Below are 27,139 nucleotides of genomic sequence, written 5' to 3'. Positions count from 1 at the left end.
GCCTCGCGCCACCCGGAGATGCCATGAAACAAATTCAACACACAAAACAAGTCAGTCAGCAGCTTTAAGTGTGTGTGCGCACGCGTGTGTGTGTGTGTGTGTGTGTGTGTGTGTGTGTGTGTGTGTGTGCTGGGGGAGGGGGGATAAAGATCCCTCTGCACAATCACAACGCAAAAATAATAACCAGGGCGCTGCTGTGTGTGCAGCATGAATGAAGCACAGGCTGAAATAGGATTATGGGATAGCAGATTAACTTGCTAACTCATTCATTACGCTCAGACTGCCTGCTCTCCGTTGGAAAAGAAAAAAAAAAAAAATCCTCACTGGCCATTCATATACTAACATGCCTTTCACACCAATGGCTGATTTTCACAGGGATTTAAAAAAATACTATCGCATTCCACTGTAGTCAATGGCGTCTTGTACGCCACCCCCGCTGCTGTCGCCAAGCAACTTTTTCCCCTTCTGCGCAATCGCCCACCTGGGTGTGAATTCTGTCCTGCTGGTGGGCGATTTCCACCCTACCGGGATCGGAATCCATGACATAGCACTGCAGACCAGCCTACAGACCCAACCCCAAACCATGCGAGCTGCCCATTCTGGTATGGAAGTGCCTGCAATCAAGGCTGTTGCAGAGGAAGAGTCATAGGAAAACTTTGGTTTGGGACACAAGTAAAGCGGGACAGGAACACTGTTGGGCTATTTCTGTGTCAAACCTGCCCTGCGCGACCACTGCATTTTCAGATCCCTGATGATAAACCGGGAAGCAGAGCTCCGCTGGCCGCCAGCCAGGGTACCGTGGGCTGTAAATGTGGAAGCCTGGGTCATACCGAAAGAATGCATGAACAATCCGGACTACACGGCTAATCTTCAGTCACACCTCCGTACCAAATAGCTGGAATCCTGTGTGCGGCTACGCAGCCCGCTCGTGGGAGGGGGTGGAGGGGCTAGACGGAGGGGTCAACACGTATGGCCCTGTGACATTAACAGGATGTGGCACGTCTGCTGGTCCCGGTGAGACCGGACTTCGTTTAGAGACATGAAAGGCAGCGCGCCGCGGGGGAGAGCACTATTTGGCAGCGGTTCTTTGGTTTTTCCGCAGAGTCGCGTAACAGCAGAAAGAGCCCATGGCAGTGTCTTCCTCTGGAGTATCCTCCTACATTGGATTCCTTTCCTGTCTTTCTCAATGTTAAAGGTTTAACAATTAATGTGGAGCATGTGCATTCTAGCCTATTTAGTTGCTTATTCCTCTAGCGAATAGTCCTTGAACATGTAAGGCCTGTCTTTTGTTTTGTTTTTTCGTTTTTTTTCGGGGGGGGGGACTCTTATGTAACGAAGGCAGACACCTAATATGTGCCAACCTCACTTTGTCGCTTGCCATTTGTGATGGAGCCCTAGTTAATGAGGTGATAATTGCTGAACCAAACAGCTCTCAACAGTGCTGGCCTTTTGAGCACTAAGGGACTAACGCAATCTCTCTCAGCCTATTTATGTAGTTATTTATAGGCAGGTCAGGTATACTTTAATTTACAAATCAATTCTATATATGTACATATATGATTAGTCATTCACTCCAAATGAGATAGTTCAGTTGAATTATTGACTCAAACTGTGAAAATAGTTATGTCCCACGTCACTGTTTGCCCAGTATCGGGAGTTTCTGTGGGCTAATGACTCAGATGCGAGAGACTCCCATGGTGACATCAGACAGGGGTGAATATGTGTTAGGGTTGGGAACTGTTTGTTTTCACCCCACCTAGATAGGTTGAGCCGTGCCCAGGGTGTGAATGAGAAACGGGGGCAGAGCAGGCCAATCAGGCAGTCTCTTTTAGGCACTAACAGCCACTGATCCTCCGTCACTGGCTGCAGCGCTTCCTGGAACTAGACCAATCAGCGGCTTTGCTGCTCTCCCGGCTCCAGGTCTCCATGCCAACCAAACACAAAAACAGCTCAGGGATATATCTCAGTCAGGAGATCCTGGTTTACGTGTCAGTACCAGGGATTTTTGACTGGAGAGGGAGCCTCTCTTTGGAGCGTGGAGCGAGCTGGCACACCGGACAGGAAAAATAAAGGAGGGCTGAGGCTGTGATCAGCAGTGAATGCAAACAGGCCAAGAGATCCCAGAGGACTTCTAATGAGAGTGCGGCAGACATTAGCGCGCAGCTCCGAGCCAGTCCAACACGCAGTTTAGCAGGGCAGAGGGAGGAACGATGAACTACGAGTGAACAAAGAACGGCCAGCACCAACTAATGGGGTGTTCAGATGCGCAGAACTGCACGGCACAGTTCAGGCCCAGCACATCTTGCACAGCACAAAAAAATACAGATTAAAAAAAAAGTAAAGAGCAAGCAAAGAACCACCAATGCCAAAAGTGGTCAAACATTCAAACTGACACAAAATAGAGGACAGGTTACCCATTCTAAATTTGGCCTATCAAAATAATTGCATAGATATGCCCCCTCCTATGTACTGAGCAATGCTTACTGGCATTCCAGAGATACTGAGCAGAGGACAGCAAAAATACACACTGTGCATTGATACGAAAGCTGATATGAGCAAACAAACACAGAACCGTTCTGTATGTCACGTAGGAATCGAAGAAATACAAACCATGTGTAATGCATTTTTAGATAACGTAACACAAACAGGGAAGAGGCCAAACTGAAGTCAAATAAAACCATAAGGCTGATAAATGACAGCATGAAAGCCAGCTTAAGAAGGGTCACGCCCCTCCATAGGTTCTAATTATTGCCGATGTGATGCGAGATGGTAAATTAAACATTAATCTCATTTATCTCGTCTTGCGTATCTGCGCAGGCACGCCAACACCCTTGACAACACCTGTTGTGCTGCTCGGCTGGATGACACCCGTTGTGTGCTGTTGTAGCAGACTTCCCCCTGCAGTATCACGCATCGAAGCACACTGACTGATCCCCGTGACAGCAAAACACCACTGAAATATCAGCTGACAACAAGGTTGTCCCAGCTCGCATGCAACCTCTGAAAATTTTCTGGTCACGTGTGTGACCACAGTGACCGTCCACCAACAAGTTATTACATCAAATGGCCACTGTGACCATCAGTAACAACCCCACGACCACGTCCTGTGGATGACGACCATTAGGGTCTTTTCTAATTAAGCATTTCCATTAATTAGAGCTGATTGGCCTCATTGGAACATGAAATGGATTTTAGCTCTTAGGGAAAAAGCCAGTAAAGACCTGACAAACCCAGCTGATTTCTAAAGCTTGGTGTGTCCAACCAGAGTCTTTCCCTGTGTTTTATTTTCTCATACAGCTTGGGCACCCTGGGTGCCTTTTAAGTGAAACTTGAGACAATAAATAAGGGCTGCAGAGAGCAGAGATGTGGTCAGTGAAATGACCGTGTCTGTGACCACGCGGTCACCAGGGACCTGTGTGTCAGCCATGGGTGAGTGGTTGTGTGTTCTGGGCTGGGGAGGGGGGGTGTCTGGCAGAACAGAGGGAGCAGGAGGTGGGGGTGTGGATGGGGGGGGGGGTCCATGAGGTTTAAACTTTAACCAGTGGTTTGTTTGACAGCCCCACACCCTGGGTCACTGCAGGAGTAGCTAATCCCCTACCCAGAATCCCATGGGGCAGGTTTCAACAGCAATGAGAAAGGACAAGCACTGTGGGTCAGGGTGCTACAAAAAAAAAAAGCATCTTTGGCCACAGTGTATGCACAAGCACGCAGGTCCACACCCAATGAAGAGTGTCATGCACTGACAGGGTCACTCTCCAGACTGATAAACACAGGAGACGCTAGACCTCAAGAGGTGGACGCTGAGCTAAGGGGAGGGCTTTGCTCTTTTTAAAATATGGCCAGGGACGCTTTTAGCCTCAACACTTGGCCACCAATCAAGTTAAAAAATAAACCCCAGAAAGAACACAATCATGTCCCTTGCATTCATTACTTTCTTCTGAGGAAGATGCAAATCCTCCCATCGGTCAAAAAGGATCATGTGGTTCTGCAGTGAAAAAGATTTTTTTTCTTCTCAGATTGGATATACACATTAACCCGCAAGCATTTAACAGTGACCACAAGGAACTGAACTGAAACAACTATGACAAAGCCTCCAGGAGCCAATGACCCTTTGTCCTTAACTTGAGCGCTGTGTTGAATGAAAGTGCTTTGTCTTTTCAAAACTTACCATTATGAGTTCATCAGACACTGGAAATAACTAAAAATATTGTGGATGGAAACAACAGAACAATTATTGAATTCTCTATTTAAAATTTAAAACAAAGCCTGGTAAAGGTTAGAATCTAAGCCACAGCCTTCATTGGTAAAGTACAGCACAATTTCAGGAGTCTGTCAATCTCTGCAAGAAAGCCAAAAGGTAAAAATCCAAATGGTTTCCCTGATGGGAAATCCAAAACTAGACTCTCTCTGAAGAGCAGTGAGTATTTCCTCTTTGGTTTGACCTTAGGGTCAGACACCCCTCCCCCTCCCCCCTGCAGGGGGATAAGCACCTACAGAGTTGAACTCGGGCGGGGTGAACCTGGCGGTCTCTTTCAACATCCAGCTTCCAGTGAAACACTTGTCACCAAAACGATGCAGACACTTATGGCTCCACAGCACTGCTATGAAAACAAGAGCCCACCCTTAGTAGAAGATTAGAGCTCACGTTCAATTTTCTGACACACCAAAAACAAAAATTAAAAGGAAGCTCCCTCTTCCACAGCAAAGTGGCTGAAGCAGCCATTGTACAACGACAGCAAAATGGGCCTGCGATTAAAAGCTACTAAAACGCGCAGAGATTTACCCACAAGTGCGCACTTTCATGGTTTAGAGGCGAGGCTTAGGGTGCCATTGTGAGTAAACAAACGCGGTCTGATCCACAATAGCACGCCCAGTAGGACCCGGAACTTCTGCGGCCGGCCAGCTGAACGCCTGCTGAATGCAGGTTCCCTAAACAGCGCTGCTAGGCTGGGCACGCGAGCTAAACAGGCAGAGGCATGCGGATTTCTGCTGCCAGGGCCTAGCCTTCACCACATCCACAACCATTACATTACATTAATTTAGCAGACGCTGTTATCCAGGGTGACTTCCAACACAAAAGAACAGAAGTGTATCCATTCAACTTGAAAAAGCAACAGTGTCAGACCAGGCTAACAACATTCCCAGACCAGTGAGTGTGAGCACAACACTATTCAAGCATTATCCCTTTACAAATGTGCTATTCTCCCTGTCATAAAACACAGGTAGACACAGTTTCATTTGCCTGGAGTCCACCTTTTGTTTTTAAAAGAGCAGTCAATATACGGTCAGTGCTGGTGTTATGGTGAAACAATGGTTGCAAGAAAGAACTACCACCATGGACAGGGATAAAATTAGCAGTGCAGCACCCTTCCCTTCAAACCACAATTTTGGAAGCATTCAGGAGATGGCTTAAAAAAACTGCCCCATTTTTTTTTAAAGCTTCTTCTTTTGTTTTGTTTCTGTTTTTTTTCTCTATGGAAATCGCACACTGCAAACAATTACCTTTGTGTTTTCGTCCGGTTCCAAGTCAAATTGAGACAAGGCCTTACCCCTCATTTTACAAGTATGCCATGAGTGAGGCACCTTCCAGCTCTTCCTACCTCAAGGCCAAATGCTGTAGCCCTGGCCAACACAATTATAGGGTGTTTACAGCAGACCACGTTCAGCCGCCTCTCAACGCGGATGGTGTTCTGGTCCTGTTTGCACTGCCCCCTGGGTACGCCTCTGCCCTGGCCGGAACTGTCCTCTCTGAGGCTCGCTGTCGGAGAAGACACTTGACATAGCCAGAGGCAGGGCCTGGCGGAAGCTGGTGTGTTTACTGTAACGCTGTGGAATGACAACTCAGGATGTTTTAGTTCACAAAGGCCTCCCATAAGCGAACACCGCGGCCGAGGGGCGTCTTCGCTTTTGTTTTATTGCATCGCTGCAAGTAACATCACAAAACGGGGGCGAAGGTATCGATAAATCATTTTATAACTGCTGTTTTTATTGTTCCAGAGTAGCGTTGTGATCATTTCCTCGACAGCGCGTGACACTCCTTATCTAGCTGCATTCCCATAACTTGAGCTTCTGAGGATGTGCTCAGAATGAAGAATACTTTTGTCAAATTATTCGAATAGTCATTTTGTGCAATTTAATTGCCTCTAACGAAGATAGAATGAACACAAAGTCAAGCATGGTAGCAGTAATCAACAAAGCAAAGCACCCCATGAGAAGTACAGGTGCGTGACGTGATGTAGACAAGCAGCAGAGCAATGTGCGCCTTCTCTTCAATTTCCAAGTTTCACTCATTTTCAAGCATTTGTAAAGGGACAGTTACAAGCAGAAAGCCCACACTAGAAAAATCTGAAATTTACTTGTTCCACTCATGGTACTAAGAGTTGGCATGCAGGGCAGAGCGAGGGGAAGTTCACCATTGACGCAGTCAGAATGAATCCAACGTCAGGTCTACTTGCGGCTCTTCCATCAACACACAAATCGCCGCCTTGCACGGCCAAATCGGACACGCCACTGTCAACCTACCTCTGAACGTCGTCCAGGGAGGACAAGGCAACAGAGGCTTTACCTGGAGCGGCAGGTGGGGGGGGTGAGGGAGAGGTAAAACACTTGCAGTGCAGCCTGGTTGTCATGGAGGGTAATGACAGTTTTTGCTTCTGAACTGAAACCAAATACCTGTTGGGCAGGATGGCAAATAATAAAGACGTGCTGAAGGACAACCTGTAATCACCCCATGGACTGCCATCATCTCTCTGCAGTGTGTCTTCAAACGGGACATCCCCTACCCCACCCCTGCTTCCTGGCGTGAAATCTAATCAGAGCCTCTGCTTGAGAAACAAAGAGAAACACCTCTGTTCTCTTCAGTCAGGTGTTTACATTAGCCTGCATTCAGCTCCACCTCAACATTAAACCATTCAAATATGCACTATTGCACTTCTGTTATATAATGCACACATATGCGTATACATCATATCATAAACTACATACTGTCACAATAACACTACCTTGAGGTATACTGTACCACAGTCCAGGCCAAGTTGCATATCTCAGTGTGGCCAATAGGAATGAGACTTTATTCATTTATGATATTTACGGTTCACTTTCCATAAAGATGATACGTGACACAACCAAAAGCCGCTACACAGTGGAATGAGGAATCAAGTGTAACTTTGTGATGAAATTTGCGAGTGCTCTTTTGACACACTGTATTGCAGCTGTCATGTGGGGAGCGAGGGGGTGCAGTTGACCTCTGACTCTGCTAAAATGGATCCAGGGTCAGGTGTGTCCAATTTAATCCAGTGTAAATGTGAGCCACTGTTTTGAAACAGACCTGAAACTGTCTGCCTATACCTGAAAGTGGCCAATGAGGCGTGATTCATTTGTGATGCAATAGTTATGGTTCTCTCATTGTTTCATGCTGGAATACAGACTGCATACCTGACTGGGTGGCAGGGACCCCGAGGACTGCAAACATGTGGGTTTCAAGGATATTGTTTGAGCCATTCGGTTGATGATTGGGGAATATTCCAAGGGTCAAAACACAGGCAAAGTGCTGGGTTCTGGGCAGTCATGCCAGTGACCAGCGTATCGTGACTGCAACGTGACTCACAATGAGATGTAAAATTTGCTCACGGTACGTTTGATTTTTTCTTGGCACAGACGTGGGCAGGTCTCATCCTTCAGGGCTAAGGGGTCAGCTGGTTCTCATTCTGCCCTGCCTCCTAACAGCATGATCTAAGCCTTTGCTTGGACAGGACGTTAATTCCCCAGGTGTTCCTGGTATGAATCGCTTACTAATTAAAAGGTAACTCTAAAACCTGGAAGACTTTGGCCCTCGAGGAGCGGAGTTACCCATCCCCACGTCCTCTGCTAAATCATTAAAAGAGGAGGAATGATAAAAACTCACCACAAACAACGAGACCATGGAACAAATAGCAAATTACCTCCACAGAACTTAGGAGCAAAATTTAGTAACCAGCGACTACACACTGCAACCATCTTCTCTCCTTCCCTATAGCCATCCGTGTCTTGCTTTTATAATAAGATGTCCTTATTGCAATGGTGTCTTACTCAACATCCTGCTAGTACACTGAGGAGGCACAGGAACACAATGAAGTACATTCATCAGCAGCACTGAACTGAAATCAAGTTCATCCTCGTGCGAGTCAGAGAATGGAGTGCTAAAAAGTCCAAAGGCTGCTGCTGCTGCTCGATCCAAAGGCTCCTGATATGAGGCATGATAATTGTCTCTTTCTACAGTATACAAAATGGAGGGTCTGCTTTAATGAATCCGGCATTACCTTCATCGACCTCCATTTCCACCTACATTTCTCAACATGTCATTCTCTAGAAGCATGTGCTACACAGCCAGTGATTTCATACTATGGTTTCCATTTCACAAGCGGGGTTTCTATTGCAAAAACAAAAAAAAAGAACCCTCATGCCACCAACCACATGCACAGTGAGAAACCTAAACGCATAAGCAAAGCAAACACTTAGAAAGGTACACACCTTTAATAAGCAATATTAACGATTCTAAAAGATGTTTATTTCAGCTAATTAACTTCTCCAAAAGAGGAAGGGGCAGACTATGGGAGCAAATTATTCACCCGAAGCAAGTCTATCCATCAGAACAGCATCCAACCCTTTCATACAGAGCTGAGCTTCCTTGGGCAGTTTCTGCCTGACCAAAATCACTTTACAATTCAGTGCTGCAAATACAACGATGGCACTTATCAGCACTGGATTTCCCTTGAAATGACCAAATGCCTAATCGGTGACTACATAATGACTAAACATTTAGAGTCACGATATGAGTCAAGCAGACCATAAAATGGATAACTCATTAAATACGATTTTCACCAAATCTGATAAATGTCTGACCAGGCCCACGCCCACATGCTAAAACTAGCCCCTTTTCGACTGCTATCATTCACTACACAAATAGTGGGTTTATCTTATTGTAATATACCTACATACACATACACGTAGACACACACACACACACACACACACACACACTTCATATATACACATATATAGAACATGTAATCGAAATACATTCTACACATCTGCTCTAAAAGCCAGCAACTGATCTCTACTGTGCAACATTAATACGAAATACTTCCAACTTGTTAGGTAGCTCGTTCATTGGCCACCTAGCAAATCCAGCAGCATTGTTTCATACTGTCAGGAAAGTTACTATAAATATCATAAGCTAAGTACTACACTCACGGGTAATTAGTAATTAAAACAACCTGTTACTTTCTGTATTTCTTCTTGCTTTATGTAACCAAGTACTGTTCATCCAATTATGGACCTGTTTTATAAAAGCAATGTGGCACTCAAACCCCTGGTCTGTCAAGCATATTGGCACGGCTAGGGGACTGATATCTAAAGATAGATAAGAAAAGAAGACAAAACATGCTTAATCATGTTATACTTCTGTTTTTTTTTTTTTTTATCAGCATTATTTCTAGGGGAACATTGTTTCGTGATAATTTCATCTTGTGAACTCCATTTTGAAAATCACATCATGAGGTGAATGTATCGTCTCGGGCCTGATGATTTGGTACAGCTTCATTTTACTGGAGCGGCTTAATCATTCCCCACAAAGTGGAAAAATGCTGCCAGCAAATGCGCTGAAGTGAGAAACTATAAACGTAAAGTGTTGATGGTAAAAATAACGCAGGAGTAACAATGTGTCATTGTAAAGAGTCAGCTTGTATTGAGACATGTACTGCTGAGGACAGAGTGTAACACAGGTAACAAAACGGAATCCATTTCCAAAAATCAGGTTTGCTTTACGATGGCTGAAAAATCACCTCCTCATGACATTTGTTTCCTGCAGCCTCGCAAATATAGTTATTCAGACTGCCATTATGTCTTCTGCAAATTTAACGAGTTATGCTGTGAGAGTTCTGCCATAACGCATAAAGAGATATTCTAAGACAAACTCAGGCCACTGCAGATTCCTGGCTTTGACCTTGACGGATCATCGCCATAATGGGACTTTGGCAAATGACATTATTACTGCAGGAACTGAATCACGGAGGCTGCAGCGCTGCCCAACATGGAAGCGAGTGGCCCCGTCTGTGCGGAAAGGCCAGGGGGATGCGCCAAAACGGCAGCGGCTCACAGGAAGCGGCCCAGACGCGCAAGCTCATTAACACCGCGCACGTGCTCTCAGACAGAGACAGCACTCGGAAAAGGGGGCAGGAGCAGGGAGAAGACGGGCCCGCTTCCCCACAGATCACTGACCGGCCGCGTAAGGGTTCACGTCCAGGCCTGGACACCGGGCCGCAGCCAATACATAACCTGCGCAGCCACTGCCCTGCAGGTGAGACCTCAACTGCTGGCGTCACCGGCACCTAATTCACCATCACTGCGCTGTAGGCCACAGATGCTGACCGCTGACATCACCAGCGCCTAAAACACCAACGCTGCCCTGCAGGTCACACATGTCAACTCCTGACACCACCGCCACCTGTAGAGTCAACCTGACCAGTATAAGCAGGTGAAATACACTACGCTAAATAAAAATCACAAAGCAAAATCCTGACTGCAGCAGGCTTAAAAAGCCCCTTTAAGGCTCATAATATCATTTATCTCCACGCTCGACCTACAAAGGCCACGAACAGGCATGAAACGGCTCTGTGAAATGGAGACCGGTCCTGCCCAGCCTCTGTGTCACATCAAAGTGCTCCGATTACTGATGGCTAATTATGGCTGCACGGTGGCAGTAGTGACAAAGCAGATGTAAGCTGTATCAGAGGCAGGAGGAGAGAGAGAGGGGAAGTAGGCCATGGGTCAGGTGCTGAGGAGCCAGGGCGGAATGCCAGCGTTGCTTCTTCTCTATCTCAGGAAGAGGCACGAATGGAGGTCCCATGGGAAAACAAACCCCAGGGACAGCGTTTGGTTAACACTGACGGTGTCCAACCAATCTGCCATGTAATGGCCACAGTGCTCGGTAAGACCATGTGAACACTGTACTTGGGTTTCACTTTCAAACTGTGACATCTTCCCAGAAAACGGACCAACTAATTTTGGAACAAAAAGGTTGCAAGGGACTGCACTACTTGCTGTTCCGCCGCGTTTTCACAGAAGGTCCCAGTCGTGTGTCACCGGTAGAGACAAAGCTAGCTTCTATGACGATGCATGACAGAGGACAATGACACGATTGTAATCGCTGTGCAACACATCCTCTGTCGTGCCTTAGACTGGGAAATATATGCGTTGCAACACATTTCAGTGCGACACACACAAAGACACACACTGTGACTGCCCAATGCACTGACTTCATGTTATGAACAGATGTGTATCTAAAACAACAAGTTATCGAGCCTGTTTTTCCCTTTTTTTACGACAGTCATATGAAAAACTCCAAAGGCGAAAAGCCCTCGTGCTGTTCTTTTTAAGCAAATGCAGGCTGCATTTAAAAGACCTAACCGCAATTTTTGTCTGGGTGATTTCATGAAAGGAAGTTGCGAGACAAGTATAATCTGTCAGAGTGTAAGACGGTTAGGCACTGGAAAACCACTTTAAAGTTTCAAACCGGAAAAGCAGGAATGTATGGAATTGTGACCATAGACTTACAAAGCAATAAAGCCACGAGAGTGCAACCCAGAGCACAAAACAAGCAGTGGATGGGGAGAGAGCTACATCATCTGCATTCACATGTCCCTTATCTGCTCCAAGTGCCTCCTCAGTCTAACTACATCAGTCTTGACATGTCTTCCAAGCCAGTGTTCACCAGCTAAAATTTATATACGACAGCCATGACTGCCGCATAGTGTTTGCACACTCTTCATTTCAAAGCAGGTCAGCAAAGCTTCCAAGTGGATTCCTCTCCTGCTATCATGCAAAACCACCAAGTGACAAGGCAGGAATGGCACCAAGCTGAGAAGCCGTGTCCATGCCAACAGCGTTAAGGTGGCATTGTAACGAAATGCAGTGTACTTTAGCCGCGCAAAAATCACCCACTGGTGTGAGAGGCATTTCACCGCATAAAACAAAGAGCTGCAGTATTGGTAGAGGGTGCGTCAGAACTCAAATAAAACTCAAACAAATGGAACAATCCCTGGAAGCGAGTGTGGCGGACAGGGGCGATTATTCCCGGGTTTGTGTTTGTCACTGTGGTCACTGTATCTCTGATTACGCCTGGCTGGGAGGTTAACCCATTCCACTCTGAGCGAGAGCATTCACAAGAGCAGAAAGCAAAGATCAGTTTTTGGGGACAACCTCCGATCTGAGGTCAAATGGATGACGAACATTTTGTTTTCCTTTGTGCAACAAACGCAAACCTTCGCAACAGAGCGAATGTGATTTACTGCGTTGCCAATTCTTGGGATTCCTAGTCCTTTGCATCAGAAAGCAAGCCTCCTCAAAGGAAACTTAATCTTCATTATCATTGCCATGCTTGGAATGGCATCTTGAGAAGACGGTTATATCATCAAAAGGGCAGGTGATGGCGAGGATTGTAAATGAGGGAAAACCTGAAAAGGCTGGTCTCCGAATGCCTCGCTTTTGGGGTTCGTGCGAACGGGACAGCATGAAAACAATTTTCGATCAACAATTTCTCCTGCCTGCGTTTTGGTAGAGCTCTCCTTGTAATGACTTTGAGCATGAAAACAATTTTCGATCAAATTATTCAGGCCTGTGTTTTGGTAGAGCTCCCCTCGTAATGCCTTTGAACTCCAACCAAGCCGTAAGCCACAGGCAGGTCTAGAGTTTCATTATGCAGAGAATTCCACTGTGCGGAATGCTCGCACCCCTTTCCCTGTTTGACGGTTCTATCTGGAGAGCCGGACGAGTTTGGAAATTTGCATTAACAATGGAAAATCGAGGAATGTCCACAGAACTGTGTATGCATTATGCCACACTAATGGCTTTAGGATATAGCCTTTTTTAAGGACCCCGGCCGAGGCTCTTTCTCAAGGCTGACCCTCATGAAACCCTGACACAAAGGCTTGCTTCAGACTCAAACTACAAACTCTGCATATTCAGCACCCTCAAGGCTTCTGAAAATATTCCACAGCAGTGGTTTACCGACCCAGACGAGCACTGGTAACGGGCCAAACTGGTGCGCCGTACAAGTGTGAAAAAGAGTGCGAGAGCTCTAGTGCACGAGAGCTGCAGTGAAGCCATGGGAAGAGAGACTGTAGTCTTAAGCATGCCCTGGGAATTCCAATGCTTCTAGTCTTAACAACAACAAACTCAAGGATATATGTAATCACAGGGAGGACAGAAAACTCAAAAACAATTATTCGCCCTTGCCAAGAAATTCATGAGGTTTGCGGTTCTACTTTTAAAGGGGAGCCATGAATGTTCCCCTTCTGCCTCCATCTTTTTCTAGTTAATTATAACTAAAGAGTCACATAGTTGCACTGCTGAGTATTGTTCTCTGCATGGCTGATGTTACACTTATTTATTTATTTTTTACAGAGCACAGTACGCACGTCAAAAAGAATGTCAACTTCACACTTTGCATTAAGTGGGCAGTAGCCACACCGTAAATGCACAATTAATTAGAAAACTAACCAGTGTGTAACTGCAAGCAAGTACTGTGCAAAAGCTGTGTAAGTACTAACATGTGCAGTCGCATTAAAGGGTTAGGGCTATGAGCGTAAGACATAGGTTTGAGGTTGAGAATGGGCCCAACAGATTCGGCTGTGTTAATGCCACATCTATCGAGATGGTAATCATTATGTAATTAGATGTGTATAAACTCACCACTATATGGCAGCAGGTTTTATAGTTGAAGCCTCAGGCTTGGGACCTGAGGGGCTGTGGGTTCAAATGTGACGATCTCTATATACAAATGCATTACAAGACGTAAAAAAGGGTGTCTACTATACAATTTCATCCTATTAAATACTAATCTTTTGCATAAAATGGAGGCCCCAGTTCCCAGTGCCTCTGCCACATAATACTGCTAAAACAATGAATGTGAAATGCAACCAAGCTGTAACTAATCTGTGTGTAGTAAAATATTTAGCATATTCTTTTCATTGAAAGTAATCTGCTGCGAGTTCTATTCAGTCTCAGACGCTGCACGATTAACATTGTTTTACAGTGACCCCACAGCACCACAGCAATGTGTTCCTGTTGCTTCTAAACACGCAGCCACTGACTGTATCATCTGTGCAAGTCAGGCAAGCACGCACCCTAATCTGAATTCAATCTGTAAAACCGCAGGGCAGAAGAGGTGAAGGAGCCACACCTTTGATTCTTTGCACAATGCCATTTTCACACAGTGTCTTCCACTAAGAGAGCAGTCTGAGAATGTCTTTCTTTTTTGTAATGTGCTTATTTTAGTAGGTCCCATCAAGTTTCCACTTGCCAACCTAACTTGATTACAATGAACAGATTACAATCTAAAAATCCGTCTTGTCTTGTGTCGATGCATGATTACAGTTTTTCCCTTAGCCCTGATGATCCTGAAATCTCTGAGACCATCGTTCTTTAGAAGTGGAAATAAAAATATACTGCTTTCCCTCAATCTGTTTGTAATGCTCAAAAGAATGAGCCTACATATGCCCATATCGCTGTTAATTCCAAACACCTATCTGCTTGTAAATGTTGATGGATACTGGAACACTTAAAATGCATTCATGAAAACTGCTTCACTGGAGAGACTGGGTTTGGAATATTGCTGTCATGCAAATGTGCCCGATGATATGACATCACTGTCACCTGGATACCGATTCCTTTCCACTGAAGCACTTAATAGGTTGTGTCAGGTGAACTGAACGCAACTCAAGTTTTAAAAGGGTGACAATGGAAATCAGTCTTCCATTACAACTGGTGAACCACAAATCTTAAATCAGCTCTCTGTATCAGCAAGAATGCCAATGAAAACATTGTCTTAACAGCACTGAATCCATGCATTATGCATTATTTAAGGTGTAATTAAGGTGAGCACTGGTGCACTTGAAATGGAGTTTTTAAAGAGCAGCTACAGTTATAAACATGCCCATGTGTCTTCTGTATTCCAATGTGAATGCAACTCTGTACTGAGTTGTTGAATGAAACACTTGACTAATCTCACCAGCACTACAGTAACTGCATTCAAAAGCTCACACCTATACTATCTTGCCAGGCAAGTATTTTGGGGATGCGTTAGAAAGCAGTTGCCTTGGAAATCGATGCAGTAAACAACAGACAACAATGATCAAAATTAAATCAAAGAGAGTGAAAGCAAGAAAATAAATATGGTTATAAAATTTATGTTTGTGGGCAGAAATGAACACAAAACACCTGAAGGAGTGTTTACTCTACATAACAATCTTGAATGTGACTGAAACTTGTATGCACACCGGTGGGCAGGGATGAAGAGAAATTAGTGCAACGTTGTCTCTGCATCTTAAGCACCTAGTTAAGCAACTGAGTACCCTGCACTTCCTCAAATTCACTTTCACTCTTAGGTAAGAGTAAGCATGTAAGTGTGCAATGAAATGTGCAGTGTGATGCAAGTATGCAGCAAAGTGTAAGCGCGCAGAGACAGATCTGTTTTCACAAAGTAAAGCGACACCATTCTTCAGAGGTGCTGCAGACATTTGAGGTGACACGGTTGAACTGATTAAGGCTAGCTTTTCCCATAATATATGTTAACACTATAGTTGTCCAGTTCCATGTTTCTTATGTAGCTACTAATATGAACTGTACACAAACCATTAAACAGGCCTGACTAGATGAGGTTCCCCAATACCTACTGAGGTTCACTGCACCTCACCAATAAGACTGAACCTAAACAATATCCTGAGGAAAAAGCACTTTTATACTAATACACGAATTTAGAGGTTTGGGGTATCGTTTATATGACGACACTGATCATCAATTACAAGTGAATTATACATTTGTGAAAATGAATCTGCTTATTATATGCAACAAGTGTTTACTACTACATTTATAGAGTAAGTAACAAAAACCTACAGACAACACTGTCAAAAGCATAATCTGTGACATATATGCTGTATGATGGTATCAACGGCAGTTACTGAGAAGCAGCGCAGTTAGAAAATGGATAGGTATATTTCTGGATTGGTAGGCTTCAGGAACGTAATTTGTTTAATGCAACCATAGCCAGAGTTATCTGTCGGGGTTTTAAGATATACGAATCAGGCGCCCGGTCGAGCCTAAATTAACACGTATACGGGAGAAATAGGCTCCTCTTAAATTCAATCTACTTTTATTGCATTGGTGATACGTGGAGCGTGGAGCGGGTATGAGAACAAAATGTGACAGTTCCTGGTTAAAACAATGAACTACAGTCTCCCATCTTCCTCGCTATTCTAACCACCAGGCTGGAGTCCAGTTCTCCAAACTTTTCGGAGCAAGGCCCGTCTGGCCTAGATTCTAAAGCCAATTCTAGGGTATCATAGCGTGTGCCGGGGGTGGGGCAGTTTACAGTGCATCATCGTGCTCGAGATGCCATTTGATACAGTATATCACCATCATACCATTCACACAGTATGGAATTATCCCCGGCCTGTAATGTAATTGGTCTAATTATGCTGGTCTCGGTTTACAACACATATAATATTGCCAAGCTGTACACGACATCCAAATGAATGGAAAAAATACCACTAAATAACAAGTTTAACAACAAAAAAATAATTCTTGATAATAAATAAAGCCCAAATTATTTCATGTATTCCTGAATGTAGCGTGTGCTGTCCATAATCCAAAGTCAGATAAAACGTTATAAGAATAACACTATTCTCCACATAAATTAGCTATCGCGAACAGCAAATTCATCCAACTAGGCTTAATATACATCAAAAATACAATTCCAAACACTTTATCTAGATTAAAACACTGCCCTTGAAAAAACTGCCCAGTCTTCAGTAGCTATGGAGAATTCAGATGTCCCTTACCTCGAACTTCGGGACGTTTAATGCGTGCGTTCCGCTTTAAGAAGCATAGCCTTTCTGTGCTCTACAAGTTAATAAGGCAAACCAACATTGTTTCAAGCAAAGACCTATTCCCGATCATCAACTCAAACGTCCAACGGTCCGCTTCATTGATTAATCCGCTGAAGTTCCTCCAGCAGTGTAACGACTGACCAATTTCGGAATTTAGCCACTACGGAGACTAATGCTAAAGGGAAAGCGTCCACTTGTTACACTCTCCAACAAACTATTCTTTTTAGAGGCGGTTCACGAAGCATGCCGGAATGGGCGGATCTTAAAGTATGCTGGAGTCAGTGGTTGGCACAGAAAACGGACTGTGTTAAGATTTGTTTCTCATTGGTCAGACAATATGCCAATCAAAGTCTTTTTAATCTTTTTTAATAACACAATAGGCACAATTTGTGCGTTGGAGCGTTCACCACCGAAGCAGTGACTGAAGAGCGACGTATCGTATTACCAGTCAAGTATTTTGTTATTTGTCAGGGACTACAATTGACATCTGACTCTTCATAATAACCATATATTCTGTTCAACCTGCAAGGCAGCCAAGTTGAAAGACTGGTATTTTAAACCATAATAATGTCTGTTTTATTTTTAAATCAATGGTTTCGTCTGTTTAATAAAGTGACAAAATGACAAAACCGCCCAGTCAATTCATTCAAAGATGAACTTTCATTCAGCAGGAGTTGCAGATGTTAGCAGTTTAAATGATCTTGTTCGACCGTCATCGGTACTTAGGAAAATGATATGTCGTACAAAAGAGATGATTATGATGAACGTTATTCATTTTAAATGTGACAGAGCAAACAGAAAAAAATGACATACTGTGCATAGTTACTCATGTCTGACATTATCAATTATCAAACGTCTTCTATTTCCTGAATGGAGAATCATTTCTGCCTCTTAATAAAACTAAACACAACAGTGTAAATTGTATTTAGTTTTATTATACTGTACAATAACTGTATGTAATATAGAATTGAGATCTTAAGTTTTTAAACTCATCCAAAATTACAGATTTTCTTCAAAGATTTATTGCAGCCAGATGACTGCACATGCATTTAGACGGATCGACGGCTTTTCGTTGGCTTTTCATAATTCCTGACTAAGTGTGAATACTCAACGAGCCAAATCTCTTGTGGATATTGTAGACCTCTAGTGGCACATTAAAGTAATGCAATAGGTCCATGCCCCTCTCTTCCACTGGCCAGTATTTTTCATTTACGGTAATGGTACTTAAAACAATGATTTTACTCACTGCTGAATTTTTTCATACATTAAATTACACTATCCAGTATAGCGTTAAGGTGAAGTGAACATGGGTACAGCACACTACACTATCAGCTAGAGATTGATAACTAGAAGGTTATGGGTTTGAATCCCACACTTATTATAACAATTATTATTATTATTATTATTATGCCATTGGGTCACTTAATGTGCACAAGGGTACAAAACATGGCATACATTTGAAAAGTAAGCTAGTTTAGACATACTGTTAATTGTTTCCAATCAAATGGTTGTGGAATAAGCAAAGTGTAGTATAATTTGATAGTTTTGATTTGATCAATTAAAACAAATGTACCATGTGAGTAAAACATATCCAGAAAGGTACTCATATGTAGCTATACATTCAGTACATTTTATAAAAAAAAACTCCTCTCAACATTAATATATTGAAGTTTCAGAAGCACAGGCATTGGTCAAAATCAATATTATTATTAGAGGCACTGAATGACAATGAATTCACTGTAGAATCTCTGTCTTGGCTGAGCTGCCAGTGATGTCATCTTCTGTCTTGTAAACAACCTTTATTATATACAGCTGTCTCTCCCACTCTCTCTCTCTCTCTCTCTCTCTCTCTCTCTCTTTCCTCTCCCTGCCCCCTTCTGCCTTTTGCAACTGATCCTGGATCAGATTCAACAATGCACACTTAGTGGCTAGGGTTAGGACTCAGGGGTGAGCAAGCTAATCTTAGATCTGTTGTCTAGGGCAGAAAGTACACAGATTGCTCTTTTCAGGAATAGTGACTACTGCTTCCTGTTTCAAACAGTAGAATGTCTATAACAACCTTTAAAATCATAGCTCTCATGTTAGAGAAGTGGACAAAAAAGGAAAAAAAGCAAAGTTAAATAATCAATGATTCCTACAGTGACTGCAGAAGCAAATAAAGCAGTCAGTTGTCAACTGGCATGAGGCTCTATGGCTCCATTGTACAAGACCCTAGAACGTGAAAGTCCTGGTTCCTGGAACTGGGCAAAGCAAATAATAAAGGGATATCTGCTCCCAAGCTGAAATAACACCTTGCAACAGTGCCCTGTTATACACACTTAAGCTTACTGAAACACTTCGATTCAATCCCATTGGTTCAGGGGTGCTGGGAGAGTTTTGTGGACGGACTGATTGTCTGCTCTGTTTCTCTTTTTTTCTCGTTTTCAGGAAGTGTCAGGAAAAAGGCACGTGAGGCAGCTCTCTAGGAACACTGGCCTCCTCTATTAGGTAACTCTCATGCCCGGGCCCATATATGCAGACCCCTCGACTTACATCCAGTCATTGTAAACACTTGGGAGTGTTGGAGACACAGCACAGGGCCCCCGAACCCAGAGAGAGATTTGTTTCGCCTTCTTGAATTCAAATCCATTCAGCAGAGACAACCAGCTCTAAGAATCGTGTATTTATCCCATGGACCACCTGGCTGTAAAAGGCCCATGCAGCCCCGATATACCAGATCATAAATATTCCTCCAGCTGCTGAGGATAAGTAGAAACATGTGGCGGTTTTCTGCAGCGTTTGCATGCGAGTCTCGGCAGCCGGACGTGGTATTTCTGCTCGCACCGAGGGGGGAATCTGTCTGGGGTGGGGCAGTGATCTGGGGACAGGAATGGTCAGAGAGAGAGAGGGAGCACGTTGCACAGACGTTGAGCAAACAGCGACCACATGACCGCAGAGCAGGCGGCGAAGAGATCTGGGGTGTAGGGGTGATACACAGCCCCCCCCCCCCTTCACGACACATGCTTGCATCGCCTCTGTCAGCTGATCGGGAGACGCCACACGAGATGGTCTTGTCCTCTTTGAACTGTGCCATGTGTTTCCTGCGTGGGAGGGATGTGATGCAGTTTGGGGGGGGGGGGGGGGTAGGAGGAGGGGCGCAGTGTGGTATGGACAGCATCCAACAATGCTGAGGCTACATGGCCCCCATGCCTTGGAGAAGATTCTCAGTTCCACCAGCTTCACTCTTTTTAGCAACAAAAAAACTCCTTAACCGTGGCCATTTTCACACTGAGAACAAGCAGGGCTACATGCTGTGTTATGCAAGCCAAAAATACCCGGATTTGGATAGAGTACCCGGATTTGCTCACATACTCCAGCACATGCTTTCCATATTATGTGAGGACTGAAATGAGTGTCAGTCGGCTCATTTCCTGAAATGATACTCATCCAAGTGTCAACTCAATGAAAAGCCCCGCTCCCTCCATCTCCATCTAAAGAGAACCTGAAGGACCCCCGGTCCCCTATGGCTGGGTCTCCAAAAAGTTTCTGTGCCATACAGCCCTTGCTAAAATAAAAAAAAAGAAAGAAAGAAAAACAGGCATGTTTTTCTAGGCAAAAAAGGCTCTCTGCTACTCTCTTTTCGGTGCCAAGCGCTGGGGTTAGATAAACAGGAAGGAGCCTTGGAGAAGGGCTTCCATATTCTGTCACGCGGAGTTGCGTTTTAACACATTTACAATCGCTTCTCCGGCGCTCGCGCGTCGGGCGAAACGTGGAGCGAATTTTAACGCCGCGTATGCGGCCCGCCGCTGCTTGCCGGCTGCCAAGGAGGAACGACGGGAAACAAGCGGAGCACAAAGCACTACATCGCAGGCTTTGTGCGACAACAAAAGGGGTTTTGTAAATTGGAGGAGTTGATGGTAGGAGAAGTGGTAGTGATGGAGGGCGGGGCGAGCAGGGATTGGAGAAGCAGAATGTGCTGAGGGTAGGGACTGTGAGACCGTTATCAAATCGCCACCGCAGGTAAATATTTACGGTAAACGAGATGTGCATAAATGGCACTGTCCTGCTGGAATACAGAATTGTATATCAATGTTGTAATAGACTTCCTTTGCATTTGCATTTCAGTCATGGTATGTGGATACCTGAAAAAAACACGTTAACCGACAACCAGCAATAATGATATCTTCCATATAGCAAATCCTTGTGCAGTTTGCGGAACGTTAAGTTTATTTGCATACATGTAAATATGAAATACATAACTATTTCAAAATACGTATTTTTCTCACAGCTGGGGAAGGATCTGTGGACACACTTTAAAGACACAAGATGAAAGAATGAAAACAACTTGTCTGCACATCACTCATTGCCATCTTGAAATGTTAAACATCCTTCAAGAGGGATACCAGTTCTCGAGGTCAGGAAAAGGGAACGCCAGCAATGCATTGCAGGGGGTGTTGCCAAAAGCAATAGGCAGCAGTGATTGCTGCTGAAAGAACGAAATGCCACAGGTCCAGATTTAACCATCGAATTATTAGTTTAATCCCTGTTGGTTTAAATAATGGTTTCCATATATGCTGACTAAAACCGATCAGTAGGGAAAGCAAACAGACTAACGGTATAAATCTGCCGTATTCTTTATGAGTTGTGCGAGTCTAGCCTTGATTAGTCCCCCATGAAAAATGCGATCGCGGATTGCTGTGCAGTTACGCAGAACCCAATGTTGCTCGCCGTCAGCATAATCAGGCTTTTTTAGTGAGAGAGTTCGTATAAAGTCATCAGAGCTTAAAGTCAAAGTTAATGGAAATCAATTAGAAAATGGCTTGAAGGCCCGTCCACAAGATGGAGCTGTCTCTTTCTGCTTTTCAGAACATCATCGATTCCCTTCACTTCAAAACTCACAGCAAGTAAATGAAAATGGATAGTTTTGTTCGGAATTGGATGCCACCTACAGAGGCCACTGAACCAGTGCAACTGATACAGCCACAATAGAACAGTGGCCCAAACCTCTCTGAAGGCTTGCATTCACCTAAGGAGAGGACTAAACCCCCTTGGTTGAATGAAAAATTGGCTCGCTAGGAGAAGTTTTCACATCACATTTTTGGCACATACTGCGCAAAAATATCAAATATTGGTATTATTATAGTGGGTGTCACGTTCCACAAAATGTTCCTACAGTGCTGAATACAACAGACACTTATAAACCACAGATCCTCTTGTTGCATTAACTGTAAACTCCTTTATTGAGCATGAACAAATCACAAAAATAACACTAAAAGCACATTGTCAGAAATGATTTATGATTCATTATTTCTAGTGTGCCCAATAGAAGACATTCCTTTGGCAGGCAGAGGGCGCTGTTGGCCTTGATATTCGGGACTACAGGCTTTACAATCAGGATTACTACACAATGGGACCCAATGGTTTAAAATTAATTAATAAACTTATACTAACCTAAATTTGCGGATATTCCACAATTTCCACAACATTCCAAGAAGATGAGAGTATGAAATGCTTTATTTTTGTTGTTTTTGATGATGTTTATTATTAGTAGTAGTAGTAGCAGCAGTTTCTGTGATACTTTTCAAAACCAAATATCTCATGGGAATTTTTTTTATTTAAAAAATATGACAGTTCAGGGGATGTGGCACAATATCATTCGTCTCAGAACACTAAAAATGATTAATAAAAATGTGACTTTGTGATGAATGAGGGATTCTTGTCCAATGTACTGATAATATTTCCAATGTAATTTCAGTACAGTAGTTGGGAATTATTTTGAGTTATTTCTAAAAGGGAAGTAAACCCGAAAAAGACATGGGGTCAAGTAAGATTTACAATATTTTGCCATTTCATTCAATGACTGGCATGTAAAACATAATTGTATCCAATTTCTATACTTCTCAGATCCTTTTGGTTTGGCTTTGGGAGATGGATGGTGTGGTATACCAATGACACACTAGAAAGCGCTGTTTCCACCCTCTGGGGTGAGATGAGAACCTTTGCATTTGAGTAATTACGTTCTTATTGAATGTACAAGCTGTTCAGATCGTTCATTCATTTAATACCTTACACATGCAAATCCTTTCACATAGTGAATTCTACATAGCCAGTTGTCCTGACCTCATAAAATGCATAACCATAGGTAAAGCATAATATCCTAAGAAATTCAGAAATAATTAATAGCATATTATGTTCTTCAGCTGAAATATTATTCTGTAAGAACAGCCTAATGTATGGAGTGGGGTTCATCATTCATAAAACATGACCACCTACTGCTACATGTTGCTTGCTGGGCTGTCCTTTGAGTAGTCTGTGTATGTCACCCCTATCAATATTTGATAAATAATGCAGCATTGAGAGGCACAGCCTTCCCATCTCTCCGTTCAGCACGTATGACACCCAGGGCAGCCAGGGCAGAGATGACTGAGAAAAATGCACTGTCTGTGGAGCTTCATTATGGATGTTAAACCTTCCAGCCATGTGCATGTACATTTTTATCCTTGTAAATTTGTTCATGTGTCTTTCCATTGTATTCTCGGGTCATCCATTTGTCAGTACCTACTGGTAATCTGTTTCCAGATAATGTTAGATGGCCCTTTTGTTCGTACCAATGGCCATCTATATTTTTGTATTGAAAGCACACACAGTAAGCGCTGATTGGAGCAGCGTTGTCCATGGCACCTGTTTACAGAAGCAGGGTTTGGTGAGGCCTGCGTATGCAGGCTGAGTAGTGTGTCATGACAGGGTGTTGTAGGTTGTCTCTGAGCATTGTGTGCCATTACTGAGTGGTGTTTGTGTCATGACTGGGTGTTGCTTATGTCATGACTGAGTATTGCACATGTCATGAGTGACATGTGTTGTGATTGAGGTGTGCTCATATTGTAAATCTGTGCGGCTCATGACGAGCAGCGCATGTGTTGTGACGGAGTGGTGTGTCATGACTGGCAAGCGTGTGTGTCGTGAGGGAGGCGAGCAGCATGGGTGACGGCTTCAGAGAACACCTGCTTTGCGCTGACTCGGCCGGATCGGGGCTGCGCGTGGGCGGGTGATGCAGGACTGACAAGACGTACGGCATGCAAGGAGTCAGCTCTCCTCCGAGCGTGGGCACGCCGGCTGGCTGGCTCATTAGCATTCATCCTCTATCCAGACTGCATCAATAAGCTGTTTCTTTCTCTGTCTGTACATTCACACACTCTCTCTTCTCTCCACACACACACACAAACACACACACACACACACACACACACACACACACACACACACACACGCACACCCTCTTCCACTCCCTTTACCTCCACCACCTCACCGTTCTTTCTGATCAGGACCCTCTATGCAGATTTCATGCTTTTTAAAGTATGTGTACAGTCTCCATGTTAGCAGGGCTGACACATCATGAGTCAACATACAGATCTTTGGTCATTGGTCACTTGTTACTCAAGTTGCTCTGGCAAATTAATTAATGTTAATATAATGAATAGAAGTAAGATGATACATGTTTGTTGTATAGTACAGCCAAAATCAATTTCAGTGGCTGGATTTTATGAGGAGTGAGATGAATGCTTTATCTGAAAGAAGCAGCATGATTCCCCCTTCAGATAAATTAAACAGGGTCTCTGAATGGAATGCAAGCAATGGATAACTGGAAAAAATCTCAGAACACAGCAATATTGTTTGGGGTTTTAATAACTTTTCATTTCCTCTGTCTAGCTCATAATGCCTCTGATGTTCTGATCCAGCGCTATGTGCCATGGAAGAACATCTAATCTGGAAGCTTGAAATATATGGGAAGATATTAGCATTTACACCACTAATGAGCCAAAACAACTAGCCCGAGTGCCTGCCGGTAGATCTAAGTTGGATATGGAAGGTATTATGAGACATCAGAGAAAATTAAATCCTCTAGCTTCAAAGGCTGTTTTTCATAAATCCCCTGAATGGTGCTTTTTTGTTGTACATAGTGTTAGGAGGTAATTTTTGCAAAATTTTGAAATCGCTTGTCTTGTCTAGATATCTAGGAGCTGTTTGCAGCCTGGATTCAGAAAGAAGATTCAGATTCCTCGTTTACTGAAGCTCCAGAAAGAATTCAAGAAAAATTCTGCTCCACACTGAAATCTGTGTGATAACTTAGAACCCAATTTACCATCTGGACCAATATTAGGTACCCCAACACCCAATGCAAGGGGAAATGCATTCTTTCCAAAGTATGGGTATTGAGTAATAAATTACACAGATGAAGTGATAAATAATACATGATTGAAATCATGTAATGTGTATGTAATACATTGCTGAAATTGTGTGACGTGCATACATCATTGTATTTTAGAAAAAGTAATATGCAAGTTACTGAAATATTTTATTGTGCAACACATTGTAAGTAAGCCCCTAACACGACTTAAAGGAAGGTGACCAGTAATCAGCTGAGGTGGTGACCTTCACCTCTTAGTTCACTATCCTTACAACACCACTAGGGGCAGCAGTGTGCCTTCAGGTGGACCTGAGGGACAGAGGCAACCATTCATTGTCCACAGTCCATATGTGCCCATCGAGAGAAATATTGTAGGGGTGAACTGTGATTAAAGTTGGAGAACACTGTGCCAATGTCTTGTGCTGTGTGCCCAATTAATGGTGGTCCCCTCCTTAGAGGGAATACTAATACTGAGACAGAGGAGCAAAGGGTAAAAGAGGAAAAATCATTTATATATAAAATTTTTTAAATGACCTCAATGGCTAGCACAACAAGCTTTAGTCCCAGTAAAATGAGAAAATACTGAAACGGCAAACTCACAGAAACAAAACTATTACTTATGATTTCTTCTTGTAATTTTGTGTAGCAGACTTGGATCATGACAGATGTTTAACATTGACCCTCCATGACAATGCAATAGGCTACCTGTCAAAAAAAAAAGACTTTCAAGTTTTCAACAACCACACAATTGGCAGGCATTAGCTGTTTCCGCCATGTATCCTGTGTATTCTTGTGGGCACAGACAGAGTATAGGCAGTGCAGTGTGCAGAGCCAAACAGGAGCACGGGGGCTTTGGCAGCTGTGTAAAGCACAACACACAGAGCTCAGCACCTGGCCTCTTTCACGGCCGCTACGCTAGCTACGTGCCTGGCTGCCCTTTGTTCCAGCCCACGCGCTGCAGCCCTCCTCTACACCCAGTTCAAGATCAAAGGGGGACCTGTGGGTGGCTTTATTACGAACACAAATGCAAGCTCTACAGGCCGTGGCGGTGCACGTATGAGTGGGGAAACCAGGGGGCCATTCAGTGAAAATGGTGTTTCAATTAGCACAGCGGTGTTAAACGTTGTTGTTGAAGGATTAATTGGGCGTAATTGAAAATGAAAAAGATAGCTCTGTTCAGATACATGCAAAATATTTCTTACTGGGCCAAGGGGGATTGTGCTGGAGGGGTGGGGGGGTGCTGTGAAGGGTAGAGACTAGACTATACTGGGAGGCAGAGATTTAAATTTAAATGGGATAGAGGAACTGTGCTGTCGGTTCAGTGAACTGCGCTGGGGAATATAGAAGCTGTTGCTGTTTTATGTGTAAGGGGATTGTACTAGAGGAGTAAAACAGATGAGTTAGGAGTAGTGAAACTGTGTACAGTTTAGTAGGGGTGCCCAGGATAGTTTGGGGTATTGAAAGTGTGTAAAGGGGTTATACAGTGTCTGCTGGGGAGAGTCTCTGGCTGAGGGTACAGAGATCCACTCTGGAGACGCAGAGACAGTGCAGGGTACTGCAGGTCTGATTTATGAGGGGAGAGCTGTGCCTGGATTTTAATGATGATTTGTGCCAACAAGCTGAGAGTAGCGTGCTCAGAGATGGCTGGGTGATGGATGGGGAGGGCTGCTCCTCCAATCTGTCAAGAGGGATTTACTGAGGTCGGCCCATCTCTGCCGCGTCCCCCCCCCCGCCTTACCTCCCGGCCCACCTCCATTCACCAAATCGGGGAGAGGATTACGCTCACGCAGCTCTTCCTCTTCAATTAGGGGCTGAACACGAAGACAAGCCGAGGTTCCGACAGAGCGTGTCAGTGCAGGCTTCGCAGGACAGGGCCAAGACCTGTCATCGCAATTCAGTACGATGCGCTACTAATACACAAACATATAAGCAGCGCTGCAGTGGACCCTGCAGCGGGAGAGCTTTTGGAACATGGTTGCTGTGAGCCATTTGGAGGGGATTCTAAGAACAGAGACATGCACAATATTTTGATGTCAAAAGGCTTTATATAAAT

General features: G+C 44.0%; 1 long non-coding RNA gene across 1 annotated transcript in view; it reads right to left on the bottom strand.

The window, feature by feature from the left end:
- The window catches only part of LOC118787763, a 32,569-nt gene extending 15,454 nt beyond the window's left edge, over window positions 1-17,115 (bottom strand). Inside the window, exon 1 of the long non-coding RNA XR_005005392.1 lies at window positions 16,875-17,115. This is a non-coding gene — a long non-coding RNA (uncharacterized LOC118787763). The remainder of the gene's footprint in view (window positions 1-16,874) is intronic.
- Between the last annotated feature and the right edge of the window lie 10,024 nt (window positions 17,116-27,139).

The sequence above is a fragment of the Megalops cyprinoides genome, chromosome 13, assembly GCF_013368585.1.
Source record: "Megalops cyprinoides isolate fMegCyp1 chromosome 13, fMegCyp1.pri, whole genome shotgun sequence".
NCBI classification, from domain to species: domain Eukaryota; kingdom Metazoa; phylum Chordata; class Actinopteri; order Elopiformes; family Megalopidae; genus Megalops; species Megalops cyprinoides.
This window is presented reverse-complemented; position numbering and strand designations above follow the sequence as displayed.